Raw genomic sequence first — 12,068 nt, 5'->3', positions numbered from 1 at the left:
CATGGGGGCTGAGAATAAACAAACCTATAAAAATATGATTAAATCCAATATTCTTATTGGGTAATTCTTAAGTAGTAAGCCACATGAGGTAAAAAATGAAGTTCTTGCCTACAAGTAGCATACAATTAGATTCAAAACAGGATCAAACGAGGACACTAACAAATGGAAACTCATTCCATGCTCCTGGCTAGGAAGAATTAATATCATCAAAATGGCCATCCTGCCCAAAGCAATATACAGATTCGATGCAATCCCTATCAAATTACCAACAGCATTCTTCAACAAACTGGAACAAATAGTTCTAAAATTCATATGGAACCACCAAAGACCCTGAATAGCCAAAGCAATCCTGAGAAGGAAGAATAAAGTAGGGGGGGGGAGGATCTTGCTCCCCAACTTCAAGCTCTACTACAAAGCCACAGTAATCAAGACAATTTGGTACTGGCACAAAAACATAGCCACAGACCAGTGGAACAGAATAGAGACTCCAAACATTAACCCAAATATATATGGTCAATTAATATTTGATAAAGGAGCCATGGACATACAATGGCAAAATGACAGTCTCTTCAACAGATAGTGCTGGCAAAACTGGACAGCTACATGTAAGAGAATGAAACTAGATCATTGTCTAACCCCATACACAAAAGTAAATTTGAAATGGATCAAAGACCTGAATGTAAGTCATGAAACCATAAAACTCTTAGAAAAAAATATAGGCAAAAATCTCTTAGACATAAACATGACTGACTTCTTCATGAACATATCCCCCCAGGCAAGGGAAACAAAAGCAAAAATGAACAAAAATGAACAAATATCAAGCCGAAAAGCTTCTGTACAGCAAAGGACACCATCAATAGAACAAAAAGGTATCCTACAGTATGGGAGAATATATTCATAAATGACAGATCCGATAAAGGGTTGACATCTAAAATATATAAAGAGCTTACAGACCTCAACAATCAAAAAGCAAATAATCCAATTAAAAAATGGGCAGAGGAGCCTAATAGACAGTTCTCTAAAGAAGAAATTCAGATGGCCAACAGACACATGAAAAGATGCTCCACATCGCTAATCATCATAGAAATGGAAATTAAAACCACAATGAGATATCACCTGACACCAGTTAGGATGGCCACCATCCAAAAGACAAACAACAACAAATGTTGGCGAGGTTGTGGAGAAAAGGGAACCCTCCTACACTGCTGGTGGGAATGTAAATTAGTTCAACTATTGTGGAAAGTAATATGGAGATTCCTCAAAAAGCTCAAAATAGAAATATCATTTGACCCAGGAATTCCACTTCTAGGAATTTACCCTAAGAATGCAGCAGCCCAGTTTGAAAAAGATAGATGCACCCCTATGTTTATCGCAGCACTATTTACAATAGCCAAGAAATGGAAGCAACCTAAATGTCCATCAGTAGATGAATGAATAAAGAAGATGTGGTACATATACACAAAGGAATATTATTCAGCCATAAGAAGAAAACAAATCCTACCATTTGCAACAACATGGATGGAGCTAGAGGGTATTATGCTCAGTGAAATAAGCCAGGCAGAGAGAGACAAGTACCAAATGATTTCACTCATATGTGGAGTATAAAAACAAAGAAAAACTGAAGGAACAAAACAGCAGCAGACTCACAGAACCCAAGAATGGACTAACAGTTACCAAAGGGAAAGGGACTGAGGAGGATGGGTGGGAAGGAATGGATAAGGGCAGGGGAAAAAAGAAAGAGGGCATTACGATCAGCATGTGTAATGTGTGTGTGGGGCATGGGGAGGGCTGTGCAACACACAGAAGACAAGTAGTGGTTTTACAGCATCTTACTACGCTGATGGACAGTGACTGTAATGGGGCTTGTGGGGGGGACTTGGTGAAGGGGGGAGCCTAGTAAACATAATGTTCCTCATGTAATTATAGATTAGTGAGATTAAAAAAAAACAGGATCGAAGAGTTTCATAATGAAAAAGAATGCAAAATACCTAACAGTTTGCATGAAAAACAGAAAAGCTCCAGACATTACCTGCCTGATACAGACAATAAAGAGAATGTTCTAGGGGTTTTGAGAAGGAAATGATCATTCAGTAGAATTAGTAAAAAAAAAAAAAAAAAATGTCAAACATCACTGGAGAGATGGGATTCACTAAAAGTTAAAGAATGGGCTAACTCTAAGTAAGTGGATAAAGGGTAGGAGGCAAGCCATGTAGGAGGAAACGTATATAGCTTATTGGGGAACAGTAAGTAAGCCAGTTTGGATGCAACAGCACTGTTAGGAGAGGAGTAGGTGACAAGGAGGCCAAACAGGCTGAGCGACTGGAAGGCCAGCACAGCCATGCACAGAAGTCTGCAACTTCCGCAACTGCTCCCTGGGTCCCTGGTCTATGCCAAGTGCTGGACATGTATAGTATCGTGGCTTAGTCTCTCAGAAGACTAGGTATTTGGATCAGGAAGCTCAGAGTTGCAGAGACTTGCTCGCTAATGCAGGAGCCAAAACCTCAGATGTTAACTGGCAAACTTAGTGTTCTTCCCAGTGGGGCATGGCGATTTTTTGAATAAAGGAGTAATGTGAACAGTTGAGTATTCTAGGAAGTACAGTCCAGGCAGCTGGTATTGAGGGACTGCATTAAACAGAATGGTCAGGAGTAGTTCCACTGAAAGGTTCAGAAATATCAGGGAGATTTTTAAGTTCCTGGAACTGTGAAACTGATCAAGAAGATAAGTTAATACCAGTACAGCAAAAATAATCACTCTCTCAGCTATGTTTCTCCGCGTATGTCAGCTTCATTCCCACTGTATGTTGAAGGTCTCCCTCCATCAGGGACAGTGAGGGAAGAGGAAGGGAGGAGGCAGCTTAGCTACCAAGAGAAAGGAAAGACTTGGGGTCTAACATCTTTGAATAAAAATCTCAGGAAAAGACTCTGGCCATCTCTGTGGTCCTCAGGTGCAAACTGAAACTGACAGCATAATTTTTAAAAGTTGTAAGGGAGTAGTGCCCCAAAAGGATATGGGATGTTCTCAGAAAATACTGAACAAGAGTTTCTGAGAAGACAACATTCGCTATAGACAGTGAACAATGAAGGCAAACTAAATCACCAAGACAGAAAAAAGAATTCCATGATTGAAGTCCATGAAAATGGAATAGATAATGCATTTAATTATGTTCTCTTGAGTTTCATTCATTATCACATAAGTGAGTTTGCATTTTTATTTGCAAATATGTTAAAGTCATATGAGCATTGCTTATCATTCATTCTAATGTGAACATGATTTCCAAATTTACTCTGTATCTTTTTTACTGGCTCACATATCTTAATTTCCGTGATTATTTTAGAAGAGATGATTTCAGTTTTGTCTCTCATATTTTGTTAGTATACTACTTTCATACTCAACTACCTTATAATTAAAATTCTACACTGCATCATATTTCTGTTCTCCTTTCAAACTTCCCCAAAGGGACTTCTGGCATTTAATCAGGATGACTCTACAGAGGGACATATGAGACCTTTCAGAGATGACTGGAGAGTGACTCTAATTCCAAGAGACCAAAAACATCTCTGTGACCCACCAGTATGAGTAGGGACTCATGGAACTCAGGTGGTCAATGGAATTTTAGCTCAGGTTTCACAGTGAGTACAATGGGTCTCTGAAGCAATTTGAAGTTATTTTTCCATTTCCAGAATGTATAAATAAAATCACATACTCAACACCTGGCAGAAAACCCATACTGGTGGGGATATGGACTCTATCTTGTATTCTTCTATTCTCTACCATCCATTTGTTTTTTTTAATTTTTTAAATTTTGGTATTTTAATGTACAATTACATGAGCACATTATGGTTACTAGACTCACCCCATTATCAAGTCCCCACCACATACCCCATTACAGTCACTGAGCATCAGCGTAGTAAGATGCTATAGAATCACTGCTTGTCTTCTCTGTGTTGTACTGCCTTCCCTGTGCACCTCACACCCCATAATGTGTGCTAATCGTAATACCCCTTTTCCCCCCTTATTCCTCCCTTCCCACCCATCCTCCCCAGTCCCTTTCCCTTTGGTAAGTGTTAGTCCATTCTTGGGTTCTGTGAGTCTGCTGCTGTTCTGTTCCTTCAGTTTTTTCTTTGTTCTTATACTACACATATGAGTGAAATCATTTGGTACTTGTCTTTCTCCGCCTGGCTTATTTCACTGAGCATAATACCGTCTAGCTCCATCCATGTTGTTGTAAATGGTAGGATTTGTTTTCTTCTTATGGTTAAATATTCCATTGTGTATATGTACCACATCTTCTTTATCTATTCATCTACTGATGGACACTTAGGTTGCTTCCATTTCTTGGCTACTGTAAATAGTGCTGCGATAAACATAGGGATGAATCTATCTTTTTCAAACTGGGCTGCTGCACTCTTAGGGTAAATTCCTAGGAGTGGAATTCCTGGGTCAAATGGTATTTCTATTCTGATATTTTTGAGGGACACCCATACTGCTTTCCACAATAGTTGAACTAATTTACATTCCCACCAGCAGTGTAGGAGGATTCCCCTTTCTCCACATCCTTGCCAACATTTGTTGTTTGTCTTTTGGATGGTGGCCATCCTAATTGGTGTGAGGTAATATCTCATCGTGGTTTTAATTTGCATTTCTCTGATGATTAGCGATGTGGAGCATCTTTTCATGTGCCTATTGGCCATCTGAATTTCTCCTTTGGTGAAGTGTCTGTTCAGCTCCTCTGCCCATTTTTTAATTGGATTATTTGCTTTTTGTTTGTTGAGTTGTGTGAGTTCTTTATATATATTGGATGTCAATGCTTTATCACATCTGTCATTTATGAATATATTCTCCCATACTGTAGGATGCCTTTTTGTTCTATTGGTGGTGTCCTTTGCTGTACAGAAGCTTTTCAGCTTGATATAGTCCCACTTGTTCATCTTTGCTTTTGTTTTCCTTGCCCAGGGAGATATGTTCATGAAAAAGTCAGTCATGTTTATGTCCAAGAGATTTTTGCCTGTGTTTTTTTCTAAGAGTTTTATGCTTTCATGACTTACATTCAGGTCTTTGATCCATTTCAAATTTACTTTTGTGTATGGGGTTAGACAGTGATCTAGTTTCATTCTCTTACATGTAGCTGTCCAGTTTTGCCAACACCAGCTGTTGAAGAGGCTGTCATTTCCCCATTGTATGTCCATGGCTCCTTTATCATATATTAATTGATCATATATGTTTGCGTTTATATCTGGACTCTCTATTCTGTTCCACTGGTCTGTGGGTCTGTGCTTGTGCCAGTACCAAATTGTCTTGATTAGTGTGGCTTTGTAGTAGAGCTTGAAGTTGGGAAGCGAGATTCCCCCCTGCTTTATTCTTCCTTCTCAGGATTGCTTTGGCTATGCAGGATCTTTTATGATCCCTTATGAATCTTAGAACTATTTGTTCCAGTTCATTGAAGAATGCTGTTGGTATTTTGATAGGAATTGCATTGAATCTGTAGATTGCTTTAGGCAGGATGACCATTTTGACAATATTAATTCTTTCTACCCAAGGGCATGGATGAATTTCCATTTGTTAGTGTCCTCTTTAATTTCTCCTAAGAGTGTCTTGCAGTTTTCAGGGTACAGATCTTTGACTTCCTCGGTTAGGCTTATTCCTGTGTTTTTTCTTTTTTTTTTTTGATGCGATTGTGAATGGAATTGTTTTCCTGATTTCTCTTTCTGCTAGTTCATAGTTAGTGTATAGGAAAGCAACAGATTTCTGTGTATTAATTTTGTATCCTGCAACTTTGCTGAATTCCAATATTAGTTCTAGTAGTTTTGTAGTGGAGTCTTTAGGATTTTTTTATGTACAATATCATGTCATCTGCAAATAGTGACAGTTTGACTTCTTCATTAACAGTCTGGATGCCTTGTATTTCTTTGTGTCGTCTGATTGCTGAGACTAGGACCTCCAGTACTATGTTGCATAAAAGTGGGGAGAGTGGTCATCCATGTCTTGTTCCCAAGCTTAGAGGAAAAGCTTTCAGCCTCTCACTGTTAAGTATTATGTTGGCTGTAGGTTTGTCATATATGGCCTTTATTATGTTGAGGTACTTGCTGTATATCCATTTTGTTGAGAGTTTTTATGATGAATAGATGTTGAATTTTGTTGAATGCTTTTTCAGCATCTATGGAGATGATTATGTGGTTTTTGTCCTTTTTGTTGATGTGGTGGATGATCTTGATGGATTTTTGAATATTGTACCATCCTTGCATCCCTGGCATGAACCCCACTTGATCATGGTGTATGATCCTCTTGATGTATTTTTGAATTCAGTTTGCTAATATTTTGTTGAGTATTTTCACATCATGTTTATCAGGGATATTGGTCTATAATTTTCTTTTTTTGTGGGGTCTTTGCCTGGTTTTGGTATTAGACTGTCTTCATAGAATGAGTTAGGAAGTATTCCCTCCTCTTCTATTTTTTGGAAAACTTTAAGGAGAATGGGTATTATGTCTTTCCTAAATATCTGATAAAATTCAGCTGTGAATCCATTTGTCCCGGGGTTTTGTTCTTGGGTAGTTTTTTGATTACCAATTCAATTTCATTGCTGGTAATTGCTCTGCTTAGATTTTCTGTTTCTTCCTTGGTCAATCTTGGAAGGTTGTATTTTTCTAGAAAGTTGTCCATTTCCTCTAGGTTATCCAGTTTGTTAGCATATAGCTTTTTATAGTATTCTCTCATAATTCTTCGTATTTCTGTGGTGTCTGTTGTGGTTTTTCCTTTCTCTTTTCTGATTCTGTTTATGTGTGTAGATTCTCTTTTTCACTTAATAAGTCTGGCTATGGGTATATCTATTTTGTTTATTTTCTCAAAGATGAAATTCTTGGATTCATTGATATTTTGTATTGTTTTATTCTTCTCAATTTTATTTATTTCTTGTCTGATCTTTATTATGCCCCTCCTTCTGCTGACTTGGGCCTCATTTGTTTTTCTTTTTTCAGTTTCAATAATTGTGACTTTAGGCTATTCATTTGGGTTTGTTCTTCCTTCTTTAAATAGGCCTGGATTGCTATATACTTTCCTCTTAGAACTGCCTTCGCTGCATCCCATAAAAGTTGGGGCATTGTGCTCTTGTTGTCATTTGTCTCCAAATATTGCTGGATCTCTGTTTTAATTTGGTCATTGATCCACTGATTATTTAGGAGCATGTTGTTAAGCCTCCATGTGTTTGTGAGCCTTTTTGCTTTCTTTGTACAATTTATTTCTAGTTTTATACCTTTGTGATCTGAGAAGTTGGTTGGTATAATTACAATCTTTTTGAAATTTACTGAGGCTCTTTTTGTGGCCTAGTATGTGGTCTATTCTGAAAAACGTTCCATGTACACTTGAGAAGAATGTGTATTCATTCTGCTGCTTTTGGAAGTAGACTTCTGTAGATATCTGTTAGGTCCATCTGTTCTAGTGTGTTGTTCAGTGCCTCTGTGTCCTTACTTATTTTCTGCCTCGTGGATCTGTCCTTTGGAGTGAGTGTTGAGTTAAAGTCTCCTAAAATGAATGCATTGCATTTATTTCCTCCTTTAATTCTGTTAGTGTATGTTTCACATATGCCGGTGCTCCTGTGTTAGCTGCATAGATATTTATAATGGTTATATCCTCTTATTAGACTGACCCCTTTATCATTATGTAATGTCCTTCTTTATTTCTTGTTACTTTCTTTGTTTTGAAGTCTATTTTGTCTGATACAAGTACTGTAATACCTGCTTTTTTCTCCCTATTGTTTGCATGAAATATCTTTTTCCATTCCTTCACTTTTTGTCTGTGTATGTCTTTGGGTTTGAAGTGAGTCTCTTGTAAGTAGCATATAAATGGGTCTTGATTTTGTATCCACGTGTCTTTTGATTGGTGAATTCAGTTTATTTACATTTAGGGTGATTATCGATAGGTATCTGCTTACTGCCATTGCAGGCTTTGGATTCGTGGTTACCAAAGGTTCAAGGGTAGCTTCTTTACTATCTAACCATCTAACTTTAACTCACTTATTACGTTATTATAAACACAGTCTGATGAATCTTTATTTCTCTCCCTTCTTCTTCTTTCTCCTCCACTCTTTGTATGTTGGGTGTTTATTCTATACTATTTTGTGTTTCCCTTGACTGGTTTTGTGCATAGCTGATTTTATTTTTTTGCCTTTAGTTAGTATTTGGTTGGTTTGCTTTCTTTGCTGTGATTTTATTTTGTCTGGTGACATCTGTTTAGCCTCAGGAGTACACTTCCATCTAGAGCAGTCCCTTTAAAATACCCTGTAGAGGTAGTTTGTGGGAGGCAAATTCCCTCACCTTTTGCTTATCTGGAAATTGTTTAATCCCTCCTTCAAATTTAAATGATAATGTTGCTGGGTACAGGATTCTTGGTTCAAGGCCCTTCTGTTTCATTGCATTAATTATATTATGCCATTCTCTTCGGGCCTGTAAGGGTTCTGTTGCAAACTCTGATGATAGCCTGATGGGTTTTCCTTTGTAGGTGACCTTTTTTCTCTCTCTGGCTGCCTTTAATACCCTGTCCTTATCTTTGATATTTGCTATTTTAATTATTATATGTCTTGGTCTTGTTCTCCTTGGGTCCCTGTGTTGGGAGATCTGTGGGCTTCCATGGTCTGAGAGAGTATTTCCTTCCCCAGCTTGGGGAAGTTTTCAGTAATTATTTCTTCAAAGACACTTTCTATCCCTTTTTCTCTCTCTTCTTCTTCTGGTACCCCTATTATGCAAATATTGTTCTGTTTGGATTGGTCACACAGTTGTCTTAATATTCTTTCATTCCTAGAGAAACTTTAATCTCTCTCTGCTTCAGCTTCTCTGTATTCCTGTTCCCTGACTTCTAGTCCATTAACAGTCTCTTGCATCTCATCCAGTCTGCTCTTAAGTCCTTTTATTGATTGTTTCATTTCTGTTATCCCTTAGCTCTTGCATATTTCTCTGCAGGTCCATCAGCATGGTTATGACTTTTATTTTAAATTATTTTTCAGGAAGATTTGTTATATCTATCTTGCCAGGCCCTCTCTTTGGTGTTGTTTGAGTGATTTTGGCCTGGAGCAGGTTCTTCTGTCTTTTCATGGCAATGGAAGTGATGGCCAGCAAGTGGTGGGTGTGTCAGCTGGGAGAATAAAGTCCCTTCTTGTTTGATGATTGCTGTGCCTTTCTCTGCTCCCTCTGCCAGTTCCCTGCACACAGGGAGCAGTCTCTGGGTATCCCCTGAGCTGCCATTGGTGCGGTGGCCCTCAGGATAACCTAGAGCACTCTCAGCGGTCACAGAGGAGTGGTGTGCATTGTCCTGTGAGAATGGCGTCCCTTCATGCCTTCTGGACCTTGTGTCAGCTTCCTCTGCCTGTGCCAGGCAGCTGCACATAGGCCTCTGGGTCTGGCCTGGTTAGCTGCATGCTGGGAGAAGACTCTGTGTGTTTGCTGTGGGCAGGGCTGCTCCCTGGTTGGTCTGGAGCAACCAGGGTCAGCTGCTTTGCTTGCAATGCCAGTGGTGGAGAATGAATGGCAGGCTCTTTATCCCCATGAGAGGCTTTGGAGCTGCATTGCCACCCAGGGGTTTAGGACGCCTGAAGTTCCTTAAGATACCAGCCTGTTGGGCTGAGTATGTCAGGACGATTTTGTCCACCTTTTAAGCCCTTGTCTTTAAGACTTTTAAAGTGTCCGCTTTTCTTTTGTCCCAGGGGAGCTGGCTTGGGGACCCACTCACAGTCTCCATCTTGGATTTTACTTTTCTGTTTCTCTAATGTCCAGTACACCATGCAACATGTGTCTGTGCTCCTGGTGCAGATTACTAGGGCCAGTCCTGTGCTTCCACTCCCTCCCCGCTCTGATTCTTTTCCTCCTGCCGGTGAGCTGGGGTGGAGGGAGTGCTCGGGTCCCACCAGGTCACAGCTTTGTATCTTATCCTTTTTGTGAGATGCTGAGTTTTCACAAATGTAGATGTAGCCTGGTTGTTGTACTGTATCTTCTGGTCTCTCTTTTAGGAATAGTTGTATTTGCTGTATTTTCAAAATATATATGGTTTTGGGAGGAGTATTCCGCTGCCCTCCTCATGCCACCATCTTGAGCACCTCAGACTCTTTACCATCCATTCTGAGTGGTAAAACTTATGAAGTCTAGTCTAGTCTGTTCAGAATTAGTCCCTTAATTATACAAGTAATGGTCTATAATGTCTCTCTATGTATCTATGGTTACAGACACACAAAGGCAAATATTATGTTTGTATAAATAATATATAAATAAGTAATAATGTATAGTTTAAATAATACCCTGATGGTATTGGAGAGATGAAGAAAATGGGTATTGCATTTTTTTCCCCTAATCTTATTTTATAGGCAACTGGAAGCTAATTCAATCAAGGAAGCAAGAATTATTTTTAGATCCTACAATGGCTAATAAACTGATGAAATAGTTTTTAAGCTTTACTTTGCATTTTGTCCTTGTGAACAACTTGCTTCCAAGAAGAAAGAGAAGACAAGCAATCACTGGAACAGACCCCTTACTGGTGGGTTCAGATGGCAATGTATTGTCCTCCCTCTTCTCCTACATCCCCCGTAGCCATGTGCAGGGAATTTGCTCCTTTTGTTGGTAACACTCTTCCTCATCTGGATTGCCTTCAACTATGTGACATCAAAGAACTCAAGCACCAAAATAGCAGCAGCTACATATCCTCCACATGACAGTGTAATTTCTTCTGCCTTCAGGCTGTGTCTAGCACTGAAATCACAGTCTGTTTACTTCGATCTGGTGCTACATCACACTGGGAGGGATTTAACTCTTCCTTATAAATACACAGGGGAATTAGCTCTCAGCTCTGTTTAACTTAGAATTGGAGATGAAACTGTGCAGTTCTTGTTTGCTGCTAAGTCAATCATGCCATTGAGCAGAAACTTACCTTCCAACTTTACTAGATGAGCAAGAACACTGTGCTGTCTCTTAAAATGCTCTGCAACTCAATTATTAGAACCAATCCAGAGAATTTTGGGTGGCCAATTAATCTTGAAGGATTCTCATTTGACTTGAGTGTTTAGTTTTTTTCTTCAGATGTTTCTGCTAGGACTCAGTACTTCTGCATTTCAGAGTTTTACAAAAGAAATTTTGGCTATGATCAGTGTATGTATATGTTTAAAGCTGTGTTGATTATCAAAGCATTCTAAGTGGCCACACTCTTTTATAAACCAGTGTTTTATAATCTCTCACTCAGAAAAGTCAGTCATGTTTAACATACTGTACCCATAATCACCTGGTAATCTCCATGTCCACTGGATTCTACTTCTGAGACTTCTCTTTCAGCAGTCCCCTCTTCTACATTCCCAATTTTATCTTTTACATTGTCATAATCTCTTGCCTGAACTTTTTGGATTCTATTAATTTAATTCTCTGCTTCTGGTCTTTTCCTCCAAGTTAATATTCTAAATTATGACAAAGTACCACAATCCAGCTTAAAAGATGTCTACAAATCCCACCACACAGAGACTCATGGATGTATCACAATACATAGAACAATTCCTGGCAAGTGTTAAATATCCGTCTCATGAATGAGGCAAGTCTCCTCTGTTAGGCTTACAGGAAGCCACCATTTATTGAGTATCTCCCATGTAGTACATGTAAAGGCTCTAGCACTTCTGGATCTCACCTAAATCTACTGTTTTCATTAAATTTGCACAAAATACAGGTGAAGTAGATATTAACACTCTTATTGGAACTATGAGGAAATTGAGGCCCTGAGAAATTATGTAACTTTTCCAATGTCACAAGACTAGTAAATAGCAAGACTGGAGTTTGAATTTAAGCCTGAAATCTTAATCAGCTCTCATACCTACAGCATGAAGCCCAAAGTTGTTTCCTGCTCCCTTGCTTTAATATTTTACCAAATTATTTGATACGTAAAAAAGAATATATGCAATGTATATGAATTAGGGAGTCTGGAAAAGAAATAATCAATGCAATTTTTTAAAAAAGGGCAGATGCCCTGAAAGGAAATCTCATCAAAAAGGAAAATGACACACAATAAAAGATGATCAACATCATCTGACATTAGGGAACTGTAAATTAAAG

The 12,068-nt window shown here is 38.7% G+C and overlaps 1 protein-coding gene across 11 annotated transcripts in view; it reads right to left on the bottom strand.

Moving 5' to 3' along the window:
* Window positions 1-12,068, bottom strand: part of ARL15 (ARF like GTPase 15) — a 442,427-nt gene that overhangs the window by 156,068 nt on the left and 274,291 nt on the right. The window lies entirely within an intron of this gene.

Source organism: Manis javanica, chromosome 1 (genome assembly GCF_040802235.1).
Source record: "Manis javanica isolate MJ-LG chromosome 1, MJ_LKY, whole genome shotgun sequence".
Lineage (NCBI taxonomy): Eukaryota > Metazoa > Chordata > Mammalia > Pholidota > Manidae > Manis > Manis javanica.
Note: the sequence above shows the minus strand (reverse complement) of the source record. Positions and strands in the feature narration are given on the sequence as shown.